This window comes from Canis lupus, chromosome 24 (assembly GCF_003254725.2).
Source record: "Canis lupus dingo isolate Sandy chromosome 24, ASM325472v2, whole genome shotgun sequence".
Taxonomy (NCBI): Eukaryota; Metazoa; Chordata; class Mammalia; order Carnivora; family Canidae; genus Canis; species Canis lupus.
The window spans coordinates 12,058,609-12,085,607 of record NC_064266.1 but is presented as its reverse complement, the minus strand read 5'-3'; the positions used below and the strand labels follow the sequence as shown (position 1 = coordinate 12,085,607).

Sequence of the window (26,999 nt, the reverse complement as noted above, 5' to 3'; positions counted from 1 at the left end):
GTGAAATAAGAGGAAGACAAACACTGTATGATCTCACTTATATGTGGAATCTAAGAAAGCTGAACTCATAGACACAGAGTAGAATGGTGGTTGCCAGCACTTAGAAGTTGGAGGGAAATGGGAAGATGTTGGTCAAAGTGGGCAAACTTCCAGTGATAAGATGAATACATTCTAGGTATCTAATGTGTAACATGGTGACTATAGTTAACACTGCTGTATTTTATACTTGAAAATTTCTATGAAAGTAGCTCTTAAATATTCTTACCATTACACACACGTGCACACACATACACACAAATAAGTATGTGAAATTATATGTGTTAACTAACCTTATTGTGGTAATTAGACACAAGGTATATGTGTATCACATTATCAGGTTGTACATCTTAAACTCATGCATGTTATATGTTAATTATACCACAATAAGGCTGGAAAAAAATAAGGGTGCCTGGGTGGCTCAGTTGGTTTAAGCGGGTTAAGCACCTGCCTTCAGCTCAGGTCATGGTCTCAGGGTCCTGGAATGGAGCCCCACATCGGGTTCCCTGCTCAACAGGGAAGCTTCTTCTCCCTCTCCCATTACCCCTACTCTTGTTCATGCTCTGTCTCTGTCTCTCAAATGAATAAATAAAATCTTTAAAAAAAATTTTAAGCTGGGGAAAAAAATAGAATGTGCTGCTATTTTGACCTTAGATTAACTCAGTTTATAATTAATTTAGAAAAAATAATGGACAATGCTTTTGAGATGCTATGCATTGATTCAGAGTAAAGAAATTATTTTGTGAAAACACTAAGGTAACTTCAACCTAGCTGTACATTTATACTACAAAAATAATTCTGTTGACTTGGGCTCGAAATCCAGCCTTTGTTGCTATAGTGCATAGAGGGTTACACTTTTTTTTTTTCATGTTGTTTCTTGCTACCTCTGAAATCTATTCCAACTTTTTAATTACCCTCAGTGGTGTTGGTTCTTCCTAATTATTCTCTAGAGACAAACCAGAGAATATTGATATGAAAGTAAATCTTGATATTTCAATGAAAACAACTTGCTGGTGGGCAGTGAAAGTGCTTCAGAAGTTAGCAGGTGATCTTTCTGCATAGTCTGTATGCAGAATAAAAATTTCTATAACCACAAACATTAATATATGGACCCTTCTGGTTATAAAAATTCTAATAATGGGGTGCCTGGCTGGCTCAGTTGGAAGAGCATGTGACTCTTGATTTCAGAGTTGTGAGTTCGAGCCCTGTGTTGGATGTAGAGATTACTTAAGTAAATAAAACTTAAAGAAAAAAAGAATTCTAGTAATAGTGTGGCATAATTTTGAAGATACAGTAATTAATACATTTTTGTATGTCCATTTCTGCTGATGCTTTAAATCTTGATTTTAAAAGAACCTGAAACTAATTTGTGTTAATTACATATACTTTACACATTCTATGAAAAGACCACCAAATAGCATTTAGTTGTCAGGATTTAAAAATCCAAACCAGGGATCCTGGGTGGCTCAGCAGTTGACCATCTGCCTTCAGGTCCGGGCGTGATCCTGGAGTCCCAGAATCGAGTCCCACGTCAGACTCCCTGCATGGAGCCTGCTTCTCCCTCTGCCTATGTCTCTGCCTCTGTCTCTCTCTGTGACATGAATAAATAAATAAAATATTTTTAAAAAATAAAATTAAATAAAAAAACTAAAAATACAAACCAAAAACTATTTTGTTAATCAGTACTTCTTTATTTATCTCTAGTCCATAATCATTTAACATTGAACCCAAAACACAGATGCATTGTAAAGGATGCTCAGGTGGGGTTTATTAATCTCAAGATTGTATTGATAATACAATATAATACAAAAAAATGGAAGAGTAAATGGAAACTTTGTTCTGTTCTATAATTTTATAGAAAGCATGCCTTTTAGCAAAGTACAGGAAAATGGTTGCTTTTTCTTCTTTGTGACAAATGAAACTGAATAAATACATATCTCTTCCATAACACCTTTTGTATTCAGAGGTTAAACAGGCTTCTAAAGGAGCAAAATGGCATTAAATGAAATGCAAATGTTGAAAGAATATCTACATTATATATCTTTTCTCAAAGCCTTCCAGTGCTCATCAGATGAATTCTGCAATCCCATATACAGTTAGTTATCTAGAGGATTTCTACTTTAAGTATTCCCACACTTTTCAAACATTTTCAGCACCTTAACAGGAAGCTCAGAGGCTGCTGAGCCTGCTAAGGATAGACTTAATATAGGCTGATGCTGGAGTGATGTCCTGAGCCCCAGAGAGCCTTTGGGAAGATGGTTGCTTATTATAGTTACCAAACCTAGGGCAAGATGACAGTAAATTGAGGAGAAGATATTCCTTCAGGCTTCAAAAGAACAGTCATTTCTTTCTCTTGATATTACAAAGCCCAGAAGTATAAGGCAAGGTTTATCTTTGCCAAATGACCACCAACCCTTAGTCATAAAGATATGAAACCATGAACTCTGGCCAGGATAAAAACCAACAACTAAAAAGATAGATTTTATTTAGGCGATAAAATAGGGAGAATACTATACAATATCTACTAATTTGCCTTACCCTTTTATAGGGAGGAGTAAATAATTATAGGCAGAATGATTTATAGTTGGAATACTTTGCAATCAGATGATGTCTTAGCTGAACAGAAAATGTTTATTTCTGTGTCTAGGTAGATTCAGAAAGGGACAAATAGTTCTAATCTCAGCTAACCATTCATAAGACAAAGAACAGAAAGTGGAAGATCTGCATATGGCCTTTCAGCAAGTTCAAGCAAAAGGAGAAAAAAGTCTATGGCCTGTCACAAGAGGGTCATCTACAAATCTGATGAGAGTCCTAACAAAGAATGGACAGCCAGATCTAAGTTATTTTGGGAAGGGGAGTGGTTCTTTGCAATAAGGCATTTCCTGGAACACAAAAAGGTGGTGGGATTTCAGAAAACAAAAAGTTGGGAGTCTGTTCTCTGGAAGCATAAGCCTGAAATAAAGTTAAACTTTTCAGCTCATTTATTCATCTGCTTACCCACCCACCTTTCCTGAGGACAAAACCAATTCTCCGTTGTCACGTTCTTCCTTGTTTAATCATTTCCCAGCAAAATATCCAAAGGTCAATACTTTAAAGACCAGATGCCAAATTTATTATTAAACTTATTTACTTGGTGGGCTCTCTATCATTTATTTATGCCAAGGTAAGGTCATAAAAATGTACACATAAATTAAAGTCTTATTAAATAGGTTGGAGGTCACACAGCATAATGATTTTTTTTAAAGATTTTATTTATTTATTCATGAGAGACACAGACACACACACACACACACACACACACACACGCAGAGACACAGGCAGAGGGAGAAGCAGGCTCCATGCAGGGAACCCGATGTGGGACTTGATCCCAGGACTCCAGGATTACGCCTTGGGCCGAAGGCAGGCACCAAACCGCTGAGTCACCCAGGGATCCCCAGCATAACGATTTTAAAGGTGTGCTCTACTGTCAGTCTTTCTTTCTTTATTTTATTTTATTTATTTATTTTGTCAGTCTTTCTTTAAATTTGCATTTTCAAGGACTGTTTATGCCTCTGGTTCCTCATCTCTAAAATGGGGCTATTTCTGCAAATGTAAATTGGTGTAGCCACAATGGAAAACAATAGCTGGTTCCTAAAAAAATTAAAAATAAAACTATCAAATGATCTAGCAATCCTACTTCTGGATATATACCCAAAGGAAATGAAAACATAATCTCAAAAAGATATCTGCCCTCAGATGTTAATTATAGTATTGTTCACAATAGCCAAAATCTGGAAACAACTTAGGAACCATAAGAAGGGCCTCGTAGTGCTAGTCATGTTGTATTTCTTAGCAGGACACAGACTACAAAGTATGTAAACTTTGTGATAAGTTCACTTATCTATCTATTCACTTATGATATGTGCACTTTCTATAGGTACATTATGCATTGACAAAATTTACATTACAAAAAACCCTGAGATTATCTTAAAAGTGACTTTATACTTCTGAAGTGCTTGGTTATTATATTCAGTGAAGTGTTTGAGAGGAAAAAATGATTTGCTTCTGAATTTTTAACCTGTCTTTGATCTGACACTTCTCAGCTTAGATCCATTCTTTAAAAGATGATGCCAGAAAGAAATTTTCAGGAATATGCTGAGAAAGAAAAGCAGCATATGGTTTCTGAAAGGAGGGCTACAGCCTCCTACTTTCCATCTTCTTTGCACTAACCTGTGATGCTCCTTGAGCAAAAGCCAAGTCAATAATCAAAGGGTACCCTAGGGATGCCTTTCTTGTCCCTGCCAAGAGAAAACATTCAAGGAGCAGAGAAGACCTGAGCATTTTGGATACAAAATCAGAAGATCTGAAAAGAAGCCATTAGATTTCTAAAAAGCTACAAGAACAATGGGTCTGTCTGAGGGTGGGCCAAGACATCCTGAACCACCCACCACTAACTACATTGATGTAGATGAATTTTAAAATGGAGAACTAAAAGGGAGCCAGCTGTGAACTGCTTGGGGGATGAATCATCATTGAAAATAATTAGCCCACATACAAGATGCCATTTCTGGGCACTCTGGAGGCTTGTTATTATTTCTCTTGTTCTATCTTTCCCTAAAACCCATCGCCCAATTCACATCAGTACCTTTTTATTGCAATGTCTCCTGGTTGGGACTCTGAACCTGGCCACAGACAATTTTCAATTCCAAATTTGGGTTGTTTGTGGGAAGAAATCTGTTAAACAAGCTTTTCAAGTGGACATCACTGCTGTTTTTCATATTTTTCCGCTTCAGCATTTCCCAATTGAAGTTCACTCTTTTTTATTTATTTATTTTTTTGCAGCAACTTGCATTCTGCAATCTCTTACCCATAATGCCCAAATCGAAAAAGCTCTGAAAACTAAAATTTCTCTTAAATTACTCACATGAGACTGTTTATAATGTCTATTCATTTCGCTTGCTGTGAATTTTTGTGTTTCATTTGCAGGGATTTAAATGTGTTTGTTACAGGATGCTGCTTTAGAACTCCTTGGAGATGTGATATGATTTGCCACATATGCACTGCATTACCTTTCTACACTCCACGAATTTCAGATTCCAAAGCACATCTGGGATTGTGGAGCTGTAATCAAGAATTCCTCTTCAAAAGTAGAGATGAACCGTTCAGCTGCTAAAGGGATTTAGATTAAATTTAAACAACAGGCTTATGACCAGAAGAGTTGTTAAAAATGGATATTTTCTCCCAAAAGACCATGTTAGGTGGAGAGAACCAATATTTAACCTGGAGTTCCAACTTAAAAGTCAATCCCAAACTGCCTATAGGACTCACACTCTCACATATCATGTCTTTTTCCTACTGGTAAAATAAGGGGGTAGATGGGGAATGTATCTCACCACATTTAAGAGGAGTCATCAGATTAGGAAGAAGAGAAAATGAAACATGAGTATTTTTTTTTTATTTTTATTTATTTATGATAGTCACACAGAGAGAGAGAGAGAGAGGCAGAACACAGGCAGAGGGAGAAGCAGGCTCCATGCACCGAGAGCCCGATGTGGGATTCGATCCCGGGTCTCCAGGATCGCGCCCTGGGCCAAAGGCAGGCGCTAACCCGCTGCACCACCCAGGGATCCCGAAACATGAGTAGTAGGGCAAACTTTCGATATGCCAACTTTGATGTGTCTGAAGCCTGTGATAAAGAACTCAATTCCTAAAGTGCATTTAGTATAGAGTTCACAATTGATAGAGTTTTTAGAGTGATGGTTTTGGTAGAGTCCATTTGCCTCTTGCTTAGAAGACTCTACAATGTGACATAGATTATGAGACTTCCCAAACTAAGAAGCCTTCTGTGTTTCATTTGCTTAAACTTCCAAGACCATGAGCGTCAAGTATGGCTACATAGGCTGAGTTGTATAGAGGAGGTGTGATAATTAAGCCAGACTTTAGATCATTGGTTCTCCCATTAGATCTTGGCTGCATATTGGAATCATCCTCTGGACAGCTCTTAAAAAATATTAATGCCTGGATCCCAGCCCCAAAGATTCAAATTGTCTGGAGGGACACTTGGTTATCAGAATTAAAAAAATTTTTTTTAAATATTTTATTTATTTATTCATGAGAGACAGAGAGAGAGAGAGGCACAGACACAGGCAAAGGGAGAAGCAGGGTCCATTCCATGCAGCGAGCCTGACATGGGACTCAATCCCATGTCTCCAGAACCACACCCTGGGCTGAAGGCAGTGCTAAACCACTGAGCCACCCAGGCTGCCCGATTATCAGAATCTTTAAAGCTACCAGGTGATTTGAATATACAGCCAGGGCTGAGAATCAGTCTTTAGAAGAAACCTCTAAACAAATTGGAAGACATTATATCAGTTAGCTATTGTCATGTAACAAAACCAGGGGTAAAGGCTAGGAGAGGTTTGGGGGAATAGTTATGCTAATTAAAGATTGAAAAGGAATATTGTGGATGAAATGGAATGAGATTGATCTCTGCTCACCACTGGCTGAAATAATCAACATATTATACTGATGAAAGAAGTCCTGAATCATGTCTAGTTGTCATTCTGAGGCACAGGGACCACTCTGAGTCCTTGGTTCTTCATCAGTATCAGCTGATTAGACAGTGATGATGAAATGCAGCATTCAGTTTTGGTAACTTCTAGGACACAAATCACTAAGGCATCTTGTTAAGATGCATATTCAGAGGTGCCTGGGTGGCTCAGTTGGTTAAGTGTTTGTCTTCGGCTCAGGTCACGATTTCAGGGTTGTGGGGGCCAGCCCTACCTTGAGCCCTGCATGGAGGCCTGCTCCCAATGAGCCTCACACTGTGTGGAGCTGAGTCCCACCCCACACTGAGCCCCCTGCTCAGTGGGGAATCTGCTTCTCTCCCTCCCTCTGTTCTTCCCCCTTGCTGTGTTCTCTCTCTCTCAAATAAATAAATAATCTTAGTTTTTTAAAAAGATACATATTCAAATTCCCTAGGTCTGTAATGAACCCAAGAGCTTGCATTTCCAGCCAATGGCCAGAAGACTCTTTTCAAGGCCAGTTTTTCAAACTTCAGTGTATATTCAAATTATCTGGAGGGCTTGTTAATTCTGACTCTGAAATTCTGATTCCTTAGGTCTAGGGCGGGCCTGAAATCTTGTGTATTCCTCCCAGGTGATCCTGCTGGTCTAGGATCACACTCAGAGTTTAAAAAACAGTTAAATAAAACAGATATATCTATTTTTTAAAATTAATTGTTAACATCTGAATATTCATTTTCAAATAAGAGGTATGCATCTAGATATAATGTGAAATGAAAATCTATTTGTGAGCTTTACATGTTAAAATTTTATCAGCTGAAGCATAAATATGTATTTATTACTATAAAAATAATATGGTGGGGTAAGTGGGTAGTTCAGTTGGTTAAAGCATCTAACTCTTGGTTTTGGCTCAGGTCATGACCTCAGGGTTGTGGTACTGAGCCCACATTGGGCTCCATGTTCAGCATGGAGTCTGCTTGTCCCTCTCCCTCTACTCCTCTCCTCATTCTCTCTCTCTCTCTCTCTCTCTTAAATAAATAAATAAATACAATCTTCTTTTTAAAAAAGGGTAAAATACTACTATAATTAATAATTGTGAACGCTATCAATTTTCTGTATAAAGATCATTGATTAAAAACTTTCATATAATTTAATCAATAAGGAAATAGATCAGCAATACAAATATTAAGCAAGAATACTTCTGCAGATAACTTTAGGAAAACCATACATCCTTAAGTGGCAGACACTTAACCAACTGAGCCACCTAGGTGCCCCAACACACTATTCTTTTTAAGCCATCAAGTGTTTGTACAGTTTTAAATAAGAATGGAAGGCAGGGGGCAGCCCCGGTGGCACAGCGGTTTAGCGCCGCCTGCAGCCCGGGGTGTGATCCTAGAGACCTTGGATTGAGTCCCACGTCGGGCTCTCTGTATGATGCCTGCTTCTCCCTCTGCCTGTGTCTCTGCCTCTCCCGCACTCTCTCTAAATAAATAAATCTTTAAAAAAAAAAAAAAAGAATGGAAGGCAGGATATTAGAGATTGCATACAAATCATATTTATAGTCTTTGCAGTACTATTAGGTCATTATCATTTGTGACTCTAAAGAAAATAACATTTAAAAATCATATTTATTTTTATTTTGCTATTTAATTCCATTTAGCCTGAAAGTTTTTAAAGGAAACAGTTTGCCCTAGAAGTTCATTATAAGGTGGTGACATTTGGCTTCAGCCCAATATTTATTTTAACACTAGGTCATTTGGCATTGAGCCAAGAAGAGTATTTGCTACACTTCTCACATGAATCTTAAGAGCTAAATCAAGGGAACTCCTATGATTCTGGGTCAGATATTGTACAGAGGGCTTCTATTCTTGGTTAACTAGAATATCTCACACCTCCCTGCCCAGCCCTCTCACTGAGAATCTTGCAAAAAGTCAAAACCAACCCATCGATAGCCCTTCTTCCAAGTATTAGGGGAGGTTAGGATTGACAGATTAAATATAGGATCCCCGGTCAAATTTGAGTTTAAGATAAACAATAAGTTACTCTGTAGTATAAGGGTATCCCATGCAATATATGAGACATTCCTATATTGCGATCTGCTATATCTGGCAACATGAGGTGAGGTCCTAGCTGCAAGAAACTTGTCATAAGGCAGTGTCTCTAAAATTCATAATGCCTTGCCTTTTAACAGGCATCTACAGGTAAATGAGAGTTCCCTTAAAGTCATAAGGTATGGCATAAAAACAATTTGGGAAGGGCTCCTTTTTTTTTTTAAGTGGAAATGTTTCCTAGCCATTAAAAGATTACTTTAAAACTCAGGAAACCTTAGTGCCAGTCCCAGCTCTGTCATGGTCATGGACTGGGTGTGAGATTTTGAGTTAATCATTTATCTTATTTCATAGCTCAAAGGCACCAATGCTCATAAATTTGCCAATAAAAAGTGCCACTAGGAACGATGCCTGGGTGACTCAGTCAGTTGAGCATCTAATTCTTGATCTCAGCTCAGGTCTTGATCGCAAAGTCATGACTTCAAGCCCTGCATTGGGCTACACATTGGGTAAAGAGCCTACTTTAAAAAAAAAAAGCCACCAGGAATAAAGAAATACTGCGAATTAAACTGACAATGCAAAAATACTATTGATTATCAGACATATTTATTTCAGAGATATTAAAAGGAGGGGGTTAGAAATGAGTGACTTAGAACTAAAATATATTTTTGACTTGCCTCATTTATATAATAATAATTATCTTTTTTCTCTACTGAATACATGTAAAGATCAAACCAAGAAATTAATCATCAGCTTTTATTTCTCAATCTCGTTTTGAATTGCACAACAGGGAACTCTAGCTTCCAAGGTAGTATGTTTTCCAGTGACTACTGTCAAAGTAGCATAAAGGGAAGTTAAAATTTCTTATAATTTCTTTTTAGGACAAATATTTCACTCATACAAACTATATAAAATAGTCAAAATCATAGAAACAGAAAGCACAAAGGGGGTTACCAGGATTGAGGGGAGGGAGATGGGTAATCAGTATTAAATGGGTATAGCATTTCAGTATTGCAAGATGAAAAAGTTCCAGATTGCACAGCAATGTGAAAATCTTTAACTCTATTAAACCACACACTTAAAAATGGTTAAGATGGTGGGGTGCCTCTGTGGCACAGTCAGTTAAGATCATGAAGGCTTGGACAGCTCTTCTTTCTGACAAGTCAGAATGTTCTGCAATTCTGTGACACCAACTGGATGTGCTGACTTTTGGTTTTGGCTCAAGTTATGATCTCATGACCCTGAGATCAGGCTCTGTGCTTAGTGCCCCCATCAGGCTCTGCACTTAGTGCCGAGTCTGCATGAGATCCTCTCTTCCTCTCCTTCAGCCCCTCCCACTCATGCTTACTCTCTCAAATAAATAAATAAATCTTTAAAAAAATGATTAAGATGGTAAATTTAACATAATGTGTGTTTTACAATAATAAGTCTTTTGAAAAAGATTCTTTCATATGTAGGTCAAAACTAACAAAGTCTTTTGATCCACTGGGTGAGGAATTATCTTTATGATTATAATGCATCAGAATCCAATGTAGTTTAAACAGAAAGTAGCTGGGTTTGTGAGTTTGTTTGTTTGTTTTTTTTTTAATTTTTATTTATTTATGATAGTCACACAGAGAGAGAGAGAGAGAGAGAGAGAGGCAGAGGGAGAAGCAGGCTCCATGCACCGGGAGCCCGATGTGGGGTTCGATCCCGGGTCTCCAGGATCGCGCCCTGGGCCAAAGGCAGGCGCTAAACCGCTGCGCCACCCAGGGATCCCGGGTTTGTGAGTTTGTATCATTGACTTTCTCATCTATCTTTTGATTCACCCATTCATACATTTATTCATCCTATAATCCACCCAATATTTGCTGAATTTCTATTCTATGCCAGGTACTGGGATAAATTTTGAGAAAACAGAGATGAAAAAGTATTTGTGTTCAAGGAGACACCCAAAAAAGTACTACAATGCCCTACTTACTTAAGAGATCAGACTTTTGCAACTCAAATCTCTGAAAAATAGCTCGTCCTTTTTTTTTCCTCACATAGAATGCTCTCCTTTCTCCTCACTAACTACTCAAATTCTATCTGCTTTTTCAAAAGTGAGTTCAAATCATCCTGTGCTATGAAGTTTTTCCTGGATATTATGAATATTCCCCTTTCCCAAACTCTTAAATTGCTTTTAAGGTATTTAATTTGGTTCCTGGTTGGGTCTTGAATAAGTAAAATACACAGTACAGTTATATGGTTATACAAGCTAAGAAGAAAAATCAAGCAGCAAGAATATGAATATCTGGAGATGAGGAGGGTTGAAATTTTAAATAAGGTTGCCAGTGAAAGTCTAACTCAAAGCAGAATTTTTTTTTTAAAAATTTATTTATTTATCCATGAGAGACACAGAGAGAGAGGCAGAGACATAGGTAGAGGGAGAAACAGGCTCCTTGAGGGGAGCCCAGTGTGGGACTCGATCCTAGTACTCTGGGACCACACCCTGAGCTGAAGGCAGACGCTCAACTGCTGAAGCACCCAAGTGCTACTCAAAGCAGAATTTTGAGAAGTGACTTGAATTAAGTGAGAAATGAGCCATAGATTGTGGGATGTGGCATTCCCAGCAAAGACAATAGTTAGTAAATAGCCCTGAGGTGGGAGTGTGCCTAGTATGTGAGAGGAATAGAAAGGAGAGACCATCTTGATTGTAAAAGAGTGAATAAGAGGTGAAGTTGGGAAATGAAGTCAGAAAGGAAGTCAAACCAGGTCATGTAGGACCTTTAAGTTTTACTAATAAGAATTATGGCTTTTATTCTGAATGGCTTGGCAAGAATGCCATTGGACAATTCACGCTGAGAAGTGACATGATCTAAGTTATTTTTTCTTAACTTATTTTTAATATAATCTCTTTGCCCTCTGTGTTGAGAATACACTATGTGGGGGCATGGGGCATTTGGGCAAGGAGACCAATTAGGAGGCTAGTGTAATAATTTAATCAAGAAATAATGATGAGTAGAACCTACTGGTGGCAGTGAGGGTAGAGGAAATTAGTGAATTTGGAATAACTCTATTAATAGAACCATTAGAATTTGTTGATGTATTAGACATGGAGTATGAAAGAGAGTCAAGAATCACACCCAGGCAACTAGAAGGTTGGTGTAGGCTTTGGGGAAAACATTGAATTTACTTTTGTATGTGTTAAGTTTGAGAGGAATATTAGATGTGTAAGTGGAAATGTTGACTATGCAATTGAATGGAGAATCTGGAGTTCAGAGGAGATGTCAGGTTTGGAATATATAGATGGTATTTAAAGCCATCATACTGGATGAAATAAACTAAAGACAGAAAACCTGGTAGAAAACTAGGTAAAAAAGAAAAAAGATCCAAGGGCTGAGGTTGTTAGAGATGGTGCTATAATTATCTCCATCAGAGCAGAACACTCTGACCTGTCAGAAAAAAGTGCTGTCCAAGCCTTCATGATCTTTAAAACTTAAGACATAATAGGAAATCCTCTAGAGTGGAAATTGCAAGTGCTCACTGGGTGTTTTGGCATTAAGGAGCAAATAGAAAGGAGAGAGCTCTGGAGATCAAAATAGAGAGCTCTGTGAGCATTTTGTGATACCCATAAGCTTCCACAGCATGCAGAGTGGGCACCATATATGCAAAATTCTCCTGTAAAACAAATGAGAATAATGTGAATATAAACAATTTGGGGGGCACCGGGTGGCTCAGTGGTTGAGCATCTGCCTTTGGCTCAGATCGTGATCCCAGGGTCTTGGGATCAAGTCCCGTATCAGGCTCCCTGTGGGGAGCCTGCTTCTCCCTGTGCTTCTGCCTCTGTGTGTGTGTCTCTCATGAATGAATAAATAAAACATTTCTTAAAAAAACAAACACAAAATAATTTAGTAACTGAAAAAAAAAAACAAAAAAACAATGTCACAAGGTGTGACTGACACCAATTCTGTGACACCAACTAGGTGTCCTGAAATTCCATTCTGATATAACTACCCAGAATTAATGCAGACCCTACAGGTTGCCCCCACTTCAGATGCTAACCACAAATAGGGTCCCCAGGATATCTGCCCTTCTAAAGAGCTGGTTCCAAATTCAGGGGTCCCATGACCCCATCAGGTTTCATGATTTGCTAGAGTTATCACAACTCAGGAAAGTTTTATACTTACAATCATAGTTTTATTATAAAGAATATGGGTCTGACCAATAAAAAGGCATACAGCAAAGTTAGGAGATAAGGCAGAGCCTCAATGCTCTTTCCTCATGGAATCTAGGCATGTTAACCCCCCCACACACACGTCACGTGTTCATCAAACAGGAACCCCCACTGGGCTCTGTGCAGTAGTTTTATGTGTCAATTTGTTTGAGGCATGAGGTAGCAAGATACTTGGGAGAATATATATATGTAATTTGACCCCTAAACAACTTATTACACAAAAATCAATTCCAAATGGATTGTAGATCTTATTATAAAAGGTAAAATCATTAAGCTTAGAAAAACATTAAAGGGTAATAAATGAATAATAAAAAAAACATTAAATGGATGCCTGGGTGGCTCAGTGGTTGAGCATCTGCCTTCAGCTCAGGGCATGATCCCAGGGTCACAGGATTGAGTTCTGCATCGGTCTCCCTGCAGGGAGCCTGCTTCTCCCTCTGCCTGTGTCTCTGCCCCCCTCTCTCTCAGTGTCTTGTGAATAACTAAATCTTTAAAAAAAATTAACCAACTTAATAACTCTGGTAGGCAAAGATTTCTTTTAAAACAGTACAAGACACTCATGATGAGGGGATCCCTGGGTGGCGCAGCGGTTTGGCGCCTGCCTTTGGCCCAGGGCGCGATCCTGGAGACCTGGGATCGAATCCCACGTCGGGCTCCCGGAGCATGGAGCCTGCTTCTCCATCTGCCTGTGTCTCTGCCTCTCTCTCTCTCTCTGTGTGTGTGACTATCATAAATAAATAAAAATTAAAAAAAAAGACACTCATGATGGAAACAATTTTAATTAGGCTATGTAAAAATTACAAACTTCTGTTCATCATAAAGCACCATGAAGGGAGTTAAAACACAACTCATAGAATATTTATAATATATATATCCTACAGAAAGACTTTTATCTAGAATATATAAAGAACTCCTACAAATCAATAAGAAAAAAGATGGCAATCTGATAGAAATTAGGCAACAGGTCTGAACAGTCACCTTACAAAAGACAACACTTAAATGGCCAATAAACATTTCACTCATTAGCCATGAGTGATATGCAAATTAAAACTACAGACAAATCAAAATACGGCAGGAAGGCTAAAATTAAAAAGACAGAAAATACTAAATGTTGGGTAGGATGTGGAATAACTAGAACTCTCACACTGATCGTTGTGAGCCACTCTGGTTTTATCTGCTAATGCTGACTATAAGCACACATGCTCCATTAGTTCCATTCCAAGTTATATTCCCAACAAAAATATGTATATATGTTCACCAAATGACACGTACAAGAGTGTTCTCAGTTGCACTATTCATAATAGCCAAATACTGGAAATAACTCAAATACCCCTCAACAGAAGAATGAATATATAAGTCGTAGTTTACTTAGACAATACAATACAAAAATAGCAGGGGCGCCTGGGTGGGTGACTCAGTTGTTTAAGCATCTACTTTCAGCTCAGGTCATGATCCCAGGGTCCTGGGATGGAGCCCCATGTCTGGCTGCCTGCTCAGTGGGGAACCTGCTTCTCCCCCTGCTTGTTTCTCTCCCACACACACACTCTCCCCCTGCCATCAAATAAATAAATAAAATATTAAAAAAAATAGCAATGGGAATGAAATACTTACTACAACTTCACAAAACGTGGATGAATCTCCCAAACATAATGAGAAGTGAAAGAAGCTAGATAGAGTCCTCACTGACCGTATGATTCCATTTATATAAAGCACACACACACACACACACACACACACACACAAACAAGCAAAATGAATTGATTTGTTAGCAATCAGAAGAGTGGGTTCTCTTGGGAGTAGGTAATGATTGGATTGGGGACACAAAGAAAAATGTCCTGATTTTTGATCGGGGTGGTAGTTGCAAGTGTATGCGCAACTTGTGAGAATTCACTAATTGTATATCTATGTGCACTTTCCACAGTGTATGTTATAGTTCAATAAAGTGTACAACAAAACAAAAATACTATCCAAACTTTTAGAAGATTGTGGCTCAGAATGTAGTCACAGTTATTCTATCTAATGGGTATGTTCTTAAAACTGATAGAATTAATCAAATTTGAGTTATTTATTTTACATGCTCAAGTGGAAGCAACTCTCTAAAGTAAGGCTGAGGCCAATTCTTTAGTAAAATGAATAATGATTCTTTTTTTAATGAATAATGATTCTTGATGACATTTCAGAGTGCAAATGTTCTCAGACTGAGCCTTTTCTAAAATTGCTTTTCACATTTTGATTCTCTAATCAATAGGTGCAAAATCAAGTTAAATTCTGTTCACATCAGAGCCTAATCATTTCAAGACCTTTTCAAGATTTCCCCATCATAACTCCACTTTTCAATATTATTTCTAGTGGTCCAAGGTGACCAGAAATGTTATTTTGAACTTCATACATTATAAGAGCAGTTAGAGGCAGAAATTTAAATGTAGGCTGCATAAATATTTTCATGTCAAGATATTGCCAGAAATGTGAAAGAATTAACATGACATTCAATAATTTAAGAGAAATAAAAGCATTTCTAATATGGAATTGTTAGGACTTATATAAATTGTTACTGCTCTATTGTGATAGCAAAGTATTTTATTTTTTAAACATATACAGAGAATTATAGTATAATGAGCCTTCATGTACTCATCACACATTTTCAACATTTACCAGTGTAAGATTTGTATTGTTTCATTTACACTCCACCTAATGCCTCTTTCCCCTCACTAGATAATTTTAAAACAAATCCCAGACATCATATTACATCTGTAAAGGCTTCAGTAGAGACATGCACACACATCTTTTCAAGACTTAGAAATATATCAAAAATAAATTGACAAAAATTCTTTAGTATCAAATAGCACTATAATTTTTCTTATTGTTTGTAATTTTTTTCTGGCTAGTTTTTTGATTCAGGATCTAGTCAGGGCCCATAATGTATCTCTTAAGCGTCTTTTAATCAGTAGGCTCCTCACCCCCTCTATGTTCTTTCTCTGCCATTATTTGTTGAAGAAACAGACTGTGACACTACAGTTTAACAAGTTGACTTTGGCGTTATAATTCTAATTCGGATTTACAGTTACTATTATTCAGATGTAGTTTCTTCATAGAGGTGAGATACCAATATTTCTATTAAATTCTATATCCTACCAGAAGACCACTATGAAATGGGATTTTATGCTGTCCCATTAGTAAGTGGCTCTGTCAGCAAATATTTACTATCTGGTCGACATTGCACTAAGTACATTACAAACATTATTTCACTGAATCCTCACAGCCCTTCATAAAGCAGCTATGATTATTTCCATTTTATAGGCAAGGAGACTGAGGCACAGAGAGTTAAGTAATTTGTCCAGTGTCTCTAACTATTAGAACTGGGAAAACTGGGACTGCAATTTGTTTAGCATCAGATCCATGCTCTTAACAACAGCACTGTTCTATGAGCTTAGGCTTTGAGAAAACATCCCCCATACTAGGAGGTGTTCCTATCTAGACCCGACTTCCATATTTTAGCAGATATTTCTTTGTACCCTTATTCCTCAAAGTGTAACTTATGGGCCAGCAGGAGAAATGCAGAACCTTATGTCCCACCTCAGACTTTCTGTATCAGAATCTTTGGAGGTTGGGCCCAGAGAACCTGTACCAAGTTCTCCTGGCGATTCTTAGGCCAAAGCTTGAGAGCCACCACTTTATAGTGTGCCAGGCTAGTGGTCAGGATGCCTACCTAAGGGGTGCCTCGGTGGTTCAATTGGTTAAGTCGCTGCCTTTGGCTCAGGTCATGATCCTGGGGTCCTGGGATTGAGCCTCAAGTAGGGCTTCCTACTCAGTGGGGAGCCTCCTTCTCCCTCTCCCGCTGCCACTCCCCCTGCTTGTGCTCTCTTGCTCTCTCTCTCACTCAAATAAATAAAATCTTTTAAAAAGTGGGATGGCTATTTAATTCTTCTACTCACTACTTTGGGGCAATCTAGAAAGATATAAAAAGATTCACAACCCTGAATTATGTCTTTGGATTTTATGACCAGGGAAGGTAATAAAAAAATGTTTCTTTCTCTTCTTGGGGCTTTTCCCTATTTATCTTATCTTTGTTTCCTCTACCATTTTTTTCATGTATTTTTCCATTTTCTTCCTTTTCCTACTTCCCTACCCTGCCCTACCTTGCCCTTGAAATCTATGTAGCTATTGTGTTAGAACTCCTGGGTTCTTAGAAATACACACACCCAGTGTGACGGATGTACCATGAGAAGCCATTTCCACTACATGCTTTGTCTGAAGTTGGCACCGCAATTGTCTGTTCGCCTCCGAGGCTCAGCCCGAATGGCATTCTCTGCATTGACTGCCTCCTTTTCTCAGACAGAATACAGTCTCACTTCCTTTCTCCTCGAAGCTGGTACACACACGTACACCACACCTTCACCTGACTAGTGCCATTTGAGGGCTGTCACTGTCTTTGTACCTTTCTCACCTGTACCTTGTTCAACTGTCTAGCATGCAGTAGGTATAATGATTTCTGAATGAAAGAAATGAATGCAGTGAGTCTGGGCCGCAGCATTCATGTAATGGGCTTACTCTCCATGATCTAGGAAGAGGAGTGTATGTGGGTGTGTGCAGAGGCACAGAGTAGTACAGAGAAGGAAATAAGCCCAGGGAGGCAGCATGGTTTGATCATTGCTGCAGCCAACCAGTCCAAATGCAGGTAAAGAGGTGGCAGACCAGAGTAGGCACTTCCTGCTGGTCAGGGCATTGTTAACTTTCAAAATAAAACTACTAGTTTTTTTACCAGCAAAAGATGGATTTATTAGGGAGTAACAGAGAATTGCAATCCACACAAGCAAGCTTCAACAAAACCATAGGCAAGTCCAGCAAATAAAACAGGGGACCATTATTTTATGAAGAGGAAGGAGGAAGTTGGGAGAGGTGGTTTTGAATAAAAGTCCATTGGAGAGAAGCAGGAGAGTTCAAGGTGATGATAGTTTGTCATGGGCCTGAGTTCTAGGGGTGGTCTATTTCTTGTAGGAGATATACGGTGTATCTTTCCCTGTTGGAACCTATAAATGGCGATTCTTTTCTGTTTAGATTTTCTGTCATGGGTCTATAATTGACTAATCTTCCTGTAATTGTCATTGAGCAGTAAGGCCCCCCCCCACACTAGCCTCTTATTCTATCACCCTGAGTCCACTTTAGTTAAGTTTCCTTTTATTACTTTTTGCAGCATAAAGACTGACAACTGCTTTGGAAACACTTGATAAAAATTCTATAAGAAGTGGGGCACCTGGGGATCCCTGGGTGGCGCAGTGGTTTAGCGCCTGCCTTTGGCCCAGGGCGTGATCCTGGAGACCCGGGATCGAATCCCACGTCGGGCTCCCTGCATGAGGCCTGCCTCTCCCTCTGCCTGTGTCTCTGCCTCTCTCTTTCTCTCTGTGTGACTATCATGAATAAATAAATAAAATCTTAAAAAAAAAAAAAAAAAAAAAAGAAGTGGGGCACCTGGGTGGCTTAATCAGTTAAGTGTCTTCCTTCAGCTCACATTATGATATCAGGGTCCTGGGATCCAGCCCTGTGCGGGGCCATGGGATTCCTGCTCAGTGGGGAGTCTGCTTCTCCCTCTGCTCCCTCCTCCACCACCCAGCTGCTCATGTGCATACTCTCTCTCTCTCTCAAACAATCAAATAAATAAATAAATAAATAAATAAATAAATAAATAAATAAATAAAATCTTAAAAAAAATTCTAATAGCAGAGTTATTTTACTGTTCCCTCCTATCTCCTATTTCTGAGTGGTCAAGTTTTGTCCTATGGGGATTGGGAGCAGGCAGCGCCAGAGAGACCTCGGGAGTTCAAGATTTGAGCACAAGATTTTTTTTTTTAATTTATGTTTATTCAACACAGGATGTTTTGGGGGTTTTTTGCTTTTGTTTCTTTTTGAGGGTGGGGGTCAGTGGGAGAGAGAATCCCAAGCAGGCTCCACTCCCAGTATGGAGCTTAATGTGGGGCTCAATTCCATGACCCTGAAATCATGACCTGGAACCCAAATTAAGAATCAGCAGCTTAATGGACTGAGCTGTCCAGGTGCGCTGAGTGCAAGATTGTTTCTAATTTAGCAACATATACAAAATTTCTAGCCTTGGGAAGCTTTACTCTAGAAAACATATTCCCTATTGCCTTGATTCAACTTCTAAAAAATACTAGTTCATTATTATTATTAAGAAAGTAAAAAAAAAAAAAAAAAAAAAAAAGAAAGTAATATACACTCACCATAAATGATTTAAAAAAAAAAACAGAAAAGTTGATAGGCCATCCTTAATTCTATTACCCAGAGAAAATCATAATTGAGATTTCTTACATAATTTTTTCCTTTGCAATTAGGAATAAAACTCTACAGAATGATTTAATTGAAGTATCATCTAAAATTTTCAATCCTTCATACATGTTTAAAATGTTTGAAGTGACATGGGGGGGTGTTAGGACTTCTAAAATTCTTGGTAACAGGAGAGTATTATAATTCAGCAAAACAAAGGCTACTTTCTCTGTGGTTTAGTTGAGGTCAGAGAATTGTCTCAATCATTTCACAATTGAAAATCAGAATATATTTTAACTGAAAATATTGGTAAGGGACCATTTGGTCTAAATATTTTCCTCCTTATAAAGTGTATTTTTCTAGGGGTACCTGGGTGGCTCAGTCATTTAAGTGTCTTACTCAACTTGATCTTGGCTCAGGTCTTGGTTTTGGTGTTGTGAGTTCAGGCCCTGTATTGGCCTCTGAGCTGGGCATTTAGACTACTTAAAAAACAAACAAACATATTTTTCTAGGAGTAAATGATTTGTTCTCATATAGAGTTGCATGCCAAAATCATCATAGTTCTATTCATTTTGACATTAAATGTCCATAAAAATTATGCAGTTTGTCAGGCAGGTATGACAGTCCTAGGTCAATCAAATGTTTTGCAGATTAATAATGATAGCTGTGCTCTTCATTGATCAGCCTAGTAGACCATATCATGAATTCAGAGCTGTACAATGTCTGTTTGACATACCTTTAGGCAAATTTATTTTTGTAGCAATTGGAAATATAAAACAAAGATAAAGGCAGTAGTTTCCACTTCATTGAAAATAAAAGCAATATTTATCTTAAGGGTAGTGCTCATTATACTTTACATTATGCTATTTAGATGGCAAGCTATTATTAACAGGAAGCAAAATTCTATTCACAGCACATGTTACAGGGTCATCATTAACTGTGCAAGACTAGTGCTTTTGTAGCCTTTCAGACATATGCTCCAATTTGGCTTGGTTATCCCTGCTATTTTCTAAGCTTGCTTGATATATTTTAGGATGTAGATCTCAAATGGAAAACCAAAAAGATCTTTCTTATTGGGAATTGCCAGGTCCATGTTGTCTCAGTAGTTTTTTTGGAAAATCCATTTAAACAGTAAAACTTAATGTTTTGAAATTTTATAGCAATGACAAGAGAGCCTATACATTAAATTATTTTATATATTACTCATTTTCAATATAAATTCATCATTTGGGACATTACCATAGGATATATATTCCTTGATTCTATATCAAAAGATATGTTTCATATCGACTAGGAAAGGTACAGATCTGTAACACAAAAGAAACTAAAAGAAGTGCTAACTATCCCTCTTACTAGCCAATGTAGTGAGATCAAAAAAGGAAAGAAGGAACAAAAATGTTATTATTTGCTCATAATACAACTGTTTAGCTTCAAAGTCCCAGAGATTCTGACTTATTAACTCTAATAACTGACTTATTAGAACTAGTAGGGAGTTTAGTAAAGAATTTGAATAAATTTTCAACCTACAAAAACCAATGTTCTTTCTATAGGTCAGTCATAATCAATTGAGAAGTACGGCATAAATATTCTGTTCACAGCAACAAAAAAATGTATAAAGTACATAGGAACAGGGGTGCTTGGGAGGCTCAGTCAGTCAAGTGTCTGCCTTCAGCTCAGCTCACAATCTCAGGGTCCTGGGATGGAGCCCTGTATGGGATGTCGGGCTTCCTACTCAGGGGGGAGTCTGCTTCTCCCTCTCCCTCTACCTCCCCTTCAGCTCTCTCTCTCTCTCTCTCTCAAGTAGATAAATAAAATCTTAAAAAAATATCTTTACTAGTTCTTTAATTTAATAGGATTTCAGGTTGAGCAGCTTAAATATTACATAGGTGTCAATTATGTGCAAATAATGAAATCCTAACTAAAATTCCAAAGGATTTTCATGGAACTTGTCGAGCTGGTTTTAAAATTCATCTGAATCCTTAGAACCTAGAACAGTGCCTGACACATAGTAGGAGTGTAATAAATGTGTGGTGAAAGGCTTGCCTGGGTGCTCAGTCGGTTGAGTGTCCAACTCTTGATTTCAACTCAAGGTCATGGGATTCAGCCCTGTATCAGGCTCTGTGCTCAGAGGGGAATCTGCTTCTCTCTCTCTAAATAAATAAATAAATAAATCTTTAAAAATAAATAAATGAATGTATGATGATCGAATAATCAGTAAATGAATAGCTTCAGTAACTACCTATATGCAAATGACTCATATATTTGTATTTCTACCCTAAAGTCATCCTCTGAGTTCCAGACCTGTATATCTAATTGCCTCCTTACTCTCTTCACTTGGTTAGCAAGAAAACCAATTTAGACTCATTATGTTCAAAACATAATGTACTATTCCTTTTACAAATCCTGTCCTCTACCAGTCATCAAGATGGGTAAACTAAAAGCAGGGAGTTATCTCTAACTATCCAACTGTCCATTTATGATTATCTAAATCATCACAAATTCTGCTGAGTTTATATGCTGAAATTTTGAGTTCATCTGTGTCTCTCATCTATATTGCCACCTACATCTGCCATGATTTCTTCACCATTCTGGTAAATAAGTTCCTAACTACTTTTTCTCATCAACCTCAGTACTTTTCCCTTTGCTGCTTTCCTACCTCAAAACAATGTCATGATTTTCATTGTTTTTAGGATCAATTCCAAGCTCTTCATTTAAGAGCTTTGTAAGTCCCATGGCTTACAAAGTTGGGCAAGGCATGGCCCCACATATCTTCAGAGTCATCTTCCATGACATTTGCCCTTACTTCTAAGCTTTGGCCACATTGACCTTTCAATTTTTGAAATATGTTATGTTCCCGCCAGCCACAGGGCCTTTGTATATGCTAATCTTCCTGCCTAGAATCATTTCATTTCTTTCTCATCCTAATGACTCTACTTCTCCTTAAGATCTCATTGCAATCATATTTTTCTTAGGCAAGATCCTCCTGATTGCCATTTTGCTCCTTTTTTAAAAAAGATTTTATTTATTTATTAGAGAGAGAGAGAAAGAGAAAGAGAGTGAGCACAAGCAGGGATAAGGGCAGAGGGAGGACACTCCCTGATGAGCAGGTAGCCCAATGCAGGACTGGATCTCAGGACTCCTGGTATCATGACCTGAGCTGAAGGCAAATGCTTAACTGACTGAGCCACCCAGGTGCCCCTCACATTACACTCTTATATCATTCTGCTACATAGCTCAAATTACATTTACCCTTATGTGGATGATTTTCAGACTTCAAGCTTAATCAGAACAAGGACAATGTCTTTTTGCACTTGCTATGGTGTCAGGTCATGAATAAGTGAATGGAAGAATGGAACTAGATAGACAAGTATGTGTACAATGGTTGGACATGGTAAGTAATCAATAGCTCTTCATTGGATGAATGAGGAGAAAATCTGGTTCTAAGTAAGAATCATGGGTCAGAAAACCAACAGCAAGTGCTTTATATCTAATTTGACATTTTGAAATTGTTTCCACAGAAGAGTCCCAATATTTACATCAATGGATTACAATGAAAATAAACCAGAAAGGATTCAAATATGAGAAGAGAGATTCATCCATGCAGATAATCAAGATTTAATTTATAATAAAAATGATGAAAATATTTCTTACAATGTTCAATAAAGAGCAAAAAAGAATATTTAAACAAGAACTTGAATTCATCTGTGTTGTAAAGACTTTGGTTTCATGTGTCATAAATATAAAGATAAAATTTTCCGTTATACTTCACCATCATGTAAGAGTAGCCTAATTTAATAAGATGTTCATGCATAGTAAATTCATAAGTAAAATAAATAAGAATGGTTGATAGTTTATCTTGAAAAACTGATATAAATTTTTGTTTTAGTTTTAAGAAGTTCTTTAATTTTGAAGAGTAACTTGAGATTTTTCAAGTTGCTTATATAATCATAAAATAGATTCATACTTATTTCACATATACTTATTCATTTCTTGCAGCCCAAAACAATTTTTAATAAGAGTAAAGAGATGTATAATAGCAGATTTGATAATACTTTAAGCACTACTGATATCAAATGTTAGGAATTTGTGGACACAGATGCATTTTTCTTAATTTCAGGGAATATTTAATTCCTTAGCAATGAAATCACCCACTCCATACTCATAGATATATCTGATACACTGACAAAAAGTAAAATGTGGCACATTTCTCTGTTTCTAGTGAACCAAGACTGTCAGGGAGGTTTAATAAATATGCCCATTGTGCAGTCTCTGACATAGCCCAAGATAATTATTAGATTATACTCAGTAAAGCTATATGAAAACTTCAAAATTAAGCAAATGGTTTAATATCCTTGTAACTGCTCACCCCAACTTTATAAATTTGTAATTTTGCCTTAATTAAAATTTTAAAACATTCTTTTTTAAATACATGTTGACAAATATATAATAACATGTATCTACTGGTGCAGTATTGTACCAAGAAGTTTCACTGCTCCAAAACCCACCGTACTTTGCCTATTTATCCCTCCTTCCCCCCAATCTCTAGGAACCACTAATCTTTTCATTTCTCCATAGTTGTGCCTTTTCCAAAAAGTCATACAGTTGGAATCATATGGTATATAGTCTTTTCAGGTTGGCTTTTTTCACTTAGTGGAATTCATTTAAGTTTCCTCTGTATCTGTTCATGGCTTAAAGGTCATTTCTTTTTAGCACTGAACAATATTCAATTGTCTGGATATACTACTATTTATTGACTCATCTACTGAAAGATATCTTGGACGCCTCCAAGTTTTTTTCCCCTTTAGGTGAAATAGGACAGCTGGAGGGAGCTGGAGGTGTGTATTTCCCTTTCTCCACCTGGAAGGCTAGATGGGGCTGGAGCTTTTCCCTTCACTCAGGTAGGTTTGGCTCTGATAAAATTCTAGCAGGTTTGATAAAATAGTTGAAAATTAATAAAAAGAAACCTTGTTTAGGGAGTCAGGAGGTCAGAAGAGGGAGCTCTCCCACTCTGCTACAGTTTGTCAATCGTGGATCCAACAGTTAGAGATGTACTTTCCAAGTCAATTCTACTTTCGCTGCTACTTTACTATCCTAGCAGTAGGAAGAAAGGTTCTTTTCCTGCCCTGGCAACAGCCCAGCCAATGAGAGCTGTCACAATTCAGCCAATGAAAAGCCACTATGAACTCTGAGTTTATTCCAATGGACTTTTTTTTTTTTTTTAAGATTTTTATTTATTTATTCATTCATGAGAGACATAGGGAGAGAGAGAGAGAGAGAGAGATCGAGAAGAGAGAGAGAGAGAAAGAGAGAGGCAGAGACACAGGCAGAGGGAGAAGCAGGCTCCACGCAGGGAGCCTGACATGGGACTCGATCCGAGGTCTCCAGGATCAGGCCCTGGGCTGAAGGCAGTGCTAAACCGTTGAGCCATCCGGGCTGCCCTCCAATGGACTTTTTGTTATCACAACCTTTACAACTTTCCCCTTCTTATTTTATAAAAGACCCTTCTTTTGCTTTGTTCTGCAGCCTTGCCTGTCTTTTTTTGCCTAGTTTTGGTGTATAGCTTGCGTGTCCCAGAATGCAATTCTCCACTCTTCCCAAATAAGCCCATTTGCTAGTAGAATAACTGGCAGTTTTATTTTTGAGGTTAACAGGCATTGGTAAAATAATTTCTCCTGAGGGCAAGCTTTGTTAAGAAGAACCATTTCCACATGGTTCCTTTTCCCCCTCACCCTGTTGGGAACACAAGAGGAGTTTTCTTTGATATTCAGTGTAACTACCTAGTAGGGCTCTGAAGTGGGATGAGGGTTAAAACTCACAGAAGTATGACTTCCCCTATGACTCGGTCCCCCTGGAGTTTTTAATTCTCAGACTTTTCCATATTGAGCAGACAGCAATTCATTAATTACACTTCCAGTTCTCCCAACTTGGCACTTATTTCTGCCATGGCTTCTGATTGTGGGTTTCTCCTCTGATAAATTGTAATTTTCTGTATCTGTCTCCAGTTTTGGGGGTAGCTGTTTGCCCTGTGACCTCACTTCTCTGATGGACTGTGATACTGGTGATTGAGTATAAGAAATATATTTAGTCTTTGTCTCATGTCTGGCACAGAGCTCCTAAAACTCTTGGAATTTTCTAAGTGATGAGAGTGAAGGTGTCTTTGGTTATGTTAATGAAGTGACCTTTGGACTGTACCTCAGAGTGGGGGTCTGGTTGCCAGGGGAACCAACCAAGAATATAGACATGGAACTTTCAGTTCTGCCCTCTGACATCCAGACTGGAGAAAGGAGCAGGAGGTTCAATTGTTCACCTCCAGACAATGATTTAATCAATTGGGCCTCCATAAAAACCCAATTCAGAGAATTTCTGGGTTAGTCAGCACATGGATTTGGGGATAGTAGTACACTCAGGGCAGGGAAGCTCTGGGCCCTTTTCCTATACCTTGCCCTATGCATCTCTTCCATCTGGCTATTCCTAAATTATGTTTTTATAATAAGTTGGTGACCTAATGAGTTATTTGAGTTCTATGAGCCGCTGTAGCAAATTAAGTGAACCCAAGGAAGGATCACCAGAATCTTTGATCTGTAGCTGGTCGGTCAGAAGCATTGGTGATATCCTCATTTGCAAATGGGATATGAAGTGGAGCAGGTGGTGGTGAGGGCAGTCATATAGAACTACACCCTTCACCTTTGGAATCTGATGCTATCCAGGTAGATAAGTGTCAGAATTGAGTTGTAGGACATGCTGCTGGTGTCCAGAGAATTACTTGTTGGTGTGGGAACCTCTCCCCAACCAAACACACATTGAGATTTGGTGATGAGGACCACCTTTTACAGATCTCAAAATAGTCGTTGACTTTGTGGTTTGTTCAGCTTTCTACTCTTTATTAGGATGTGGTGGCAACTTTTGAAGCTCCTCACATGTGGGATGAGAAACGGAAGTTGTAATATATTTTTAAAATGCCCAAATTCACTAGTAATCAGGAACTTTAAAATAACCACAAAACAACAATTGGGAAAAACAAGAAACATAATACATATTTCAGGCAGAGACCCTAGAGGAAGAAGAGGTTATGGGAAATTGTACTCTCATGCATTGCTGGTGGAAATGTGAGTTGTGATAGCCTTCTGGAAAACAATTAGGCAGTGTTTATTAAATGGTACACATTTTTTGTCACCAAACTCATTACTCATTAGAATCATTAGAACCTCACACTTATAAATAAAAACATAAGTAGGTAAGAATATGTATACAAAGGCATTGGCTGAGGGTCCTGCCTCCACATACACACACAGAGGAAAGGGTCAGGTATAATGATCTCCCAGGCATAATCTCCCTGGGAAGGTGGATTTTGTTTGGGTTTAGAGAAGTTCCCTGGAGAAAGGGTTAACTGTAAGCCCTTAGTAGCCAATACACTCAAAGCATCTAGGGATGGGTGCAAAGGGGACAGGCACGTCATCTACTACAACATAAAAAGGCATAATATGTGACCCTGAAAACAATGAGTTATATCAGTTTCAGTTGATGTGGAGACATTTCTGAAAAAAGCAAAGTTATATAAAATTATCTCTTTTTTTGACAAAAGCAACACAAACATTTTTCTCTATATGTTTGTAAATTATATAAACATAGAGGAAGCATAGAATATGCAATGGGTAGTTTATATGTGTTTCTTGGGGGAGAAGAACAAGTAGGAAGATGATCCCGGTAGAGATGTGGAATAGAAGAGAATGTCAGGTATAGGGCTATTTAAAGAAAAAGGGGGCAGGGGGAGAAATTGCACTTTGATTATAATTTTAAAACAATAAATGGAGAAATGGTTTGAAATGTTTGGTGGTAAAACCTGGCCCAGTCGGCCATACTTTGCTCTCTGTGCAACAGTAATCTGGGGAAGGAAGATTTACATCATGGTAAATTTTTCCCATCTGTAATGAGTTGAATGGT

General features: G+C 38.0%; 1 long non-coding RNA gene across 1 annotated transcript in view; it reads right to left on the bottom strand.

The window, feature by feature from the left end:
- LOC125753471 (uncharacterized) overlaps window positions 1-26,570 on the bottom strand; it is a 60,310-nt gene extending 33,740 nt beyond the window's left edge. Inside the window, exon 1 of the long non-coding RNA XR_007405400.1 lies at window positions 24,023-26,570. This is a non-coding gene — a long non-coding RNA (uncharacterized LOC125753471). The remainder of the gene's footprint in view (window positions 1-24,022) is intronic.
- Window positions 26,571-26,999: the final 429 nt, after the last annotated feature.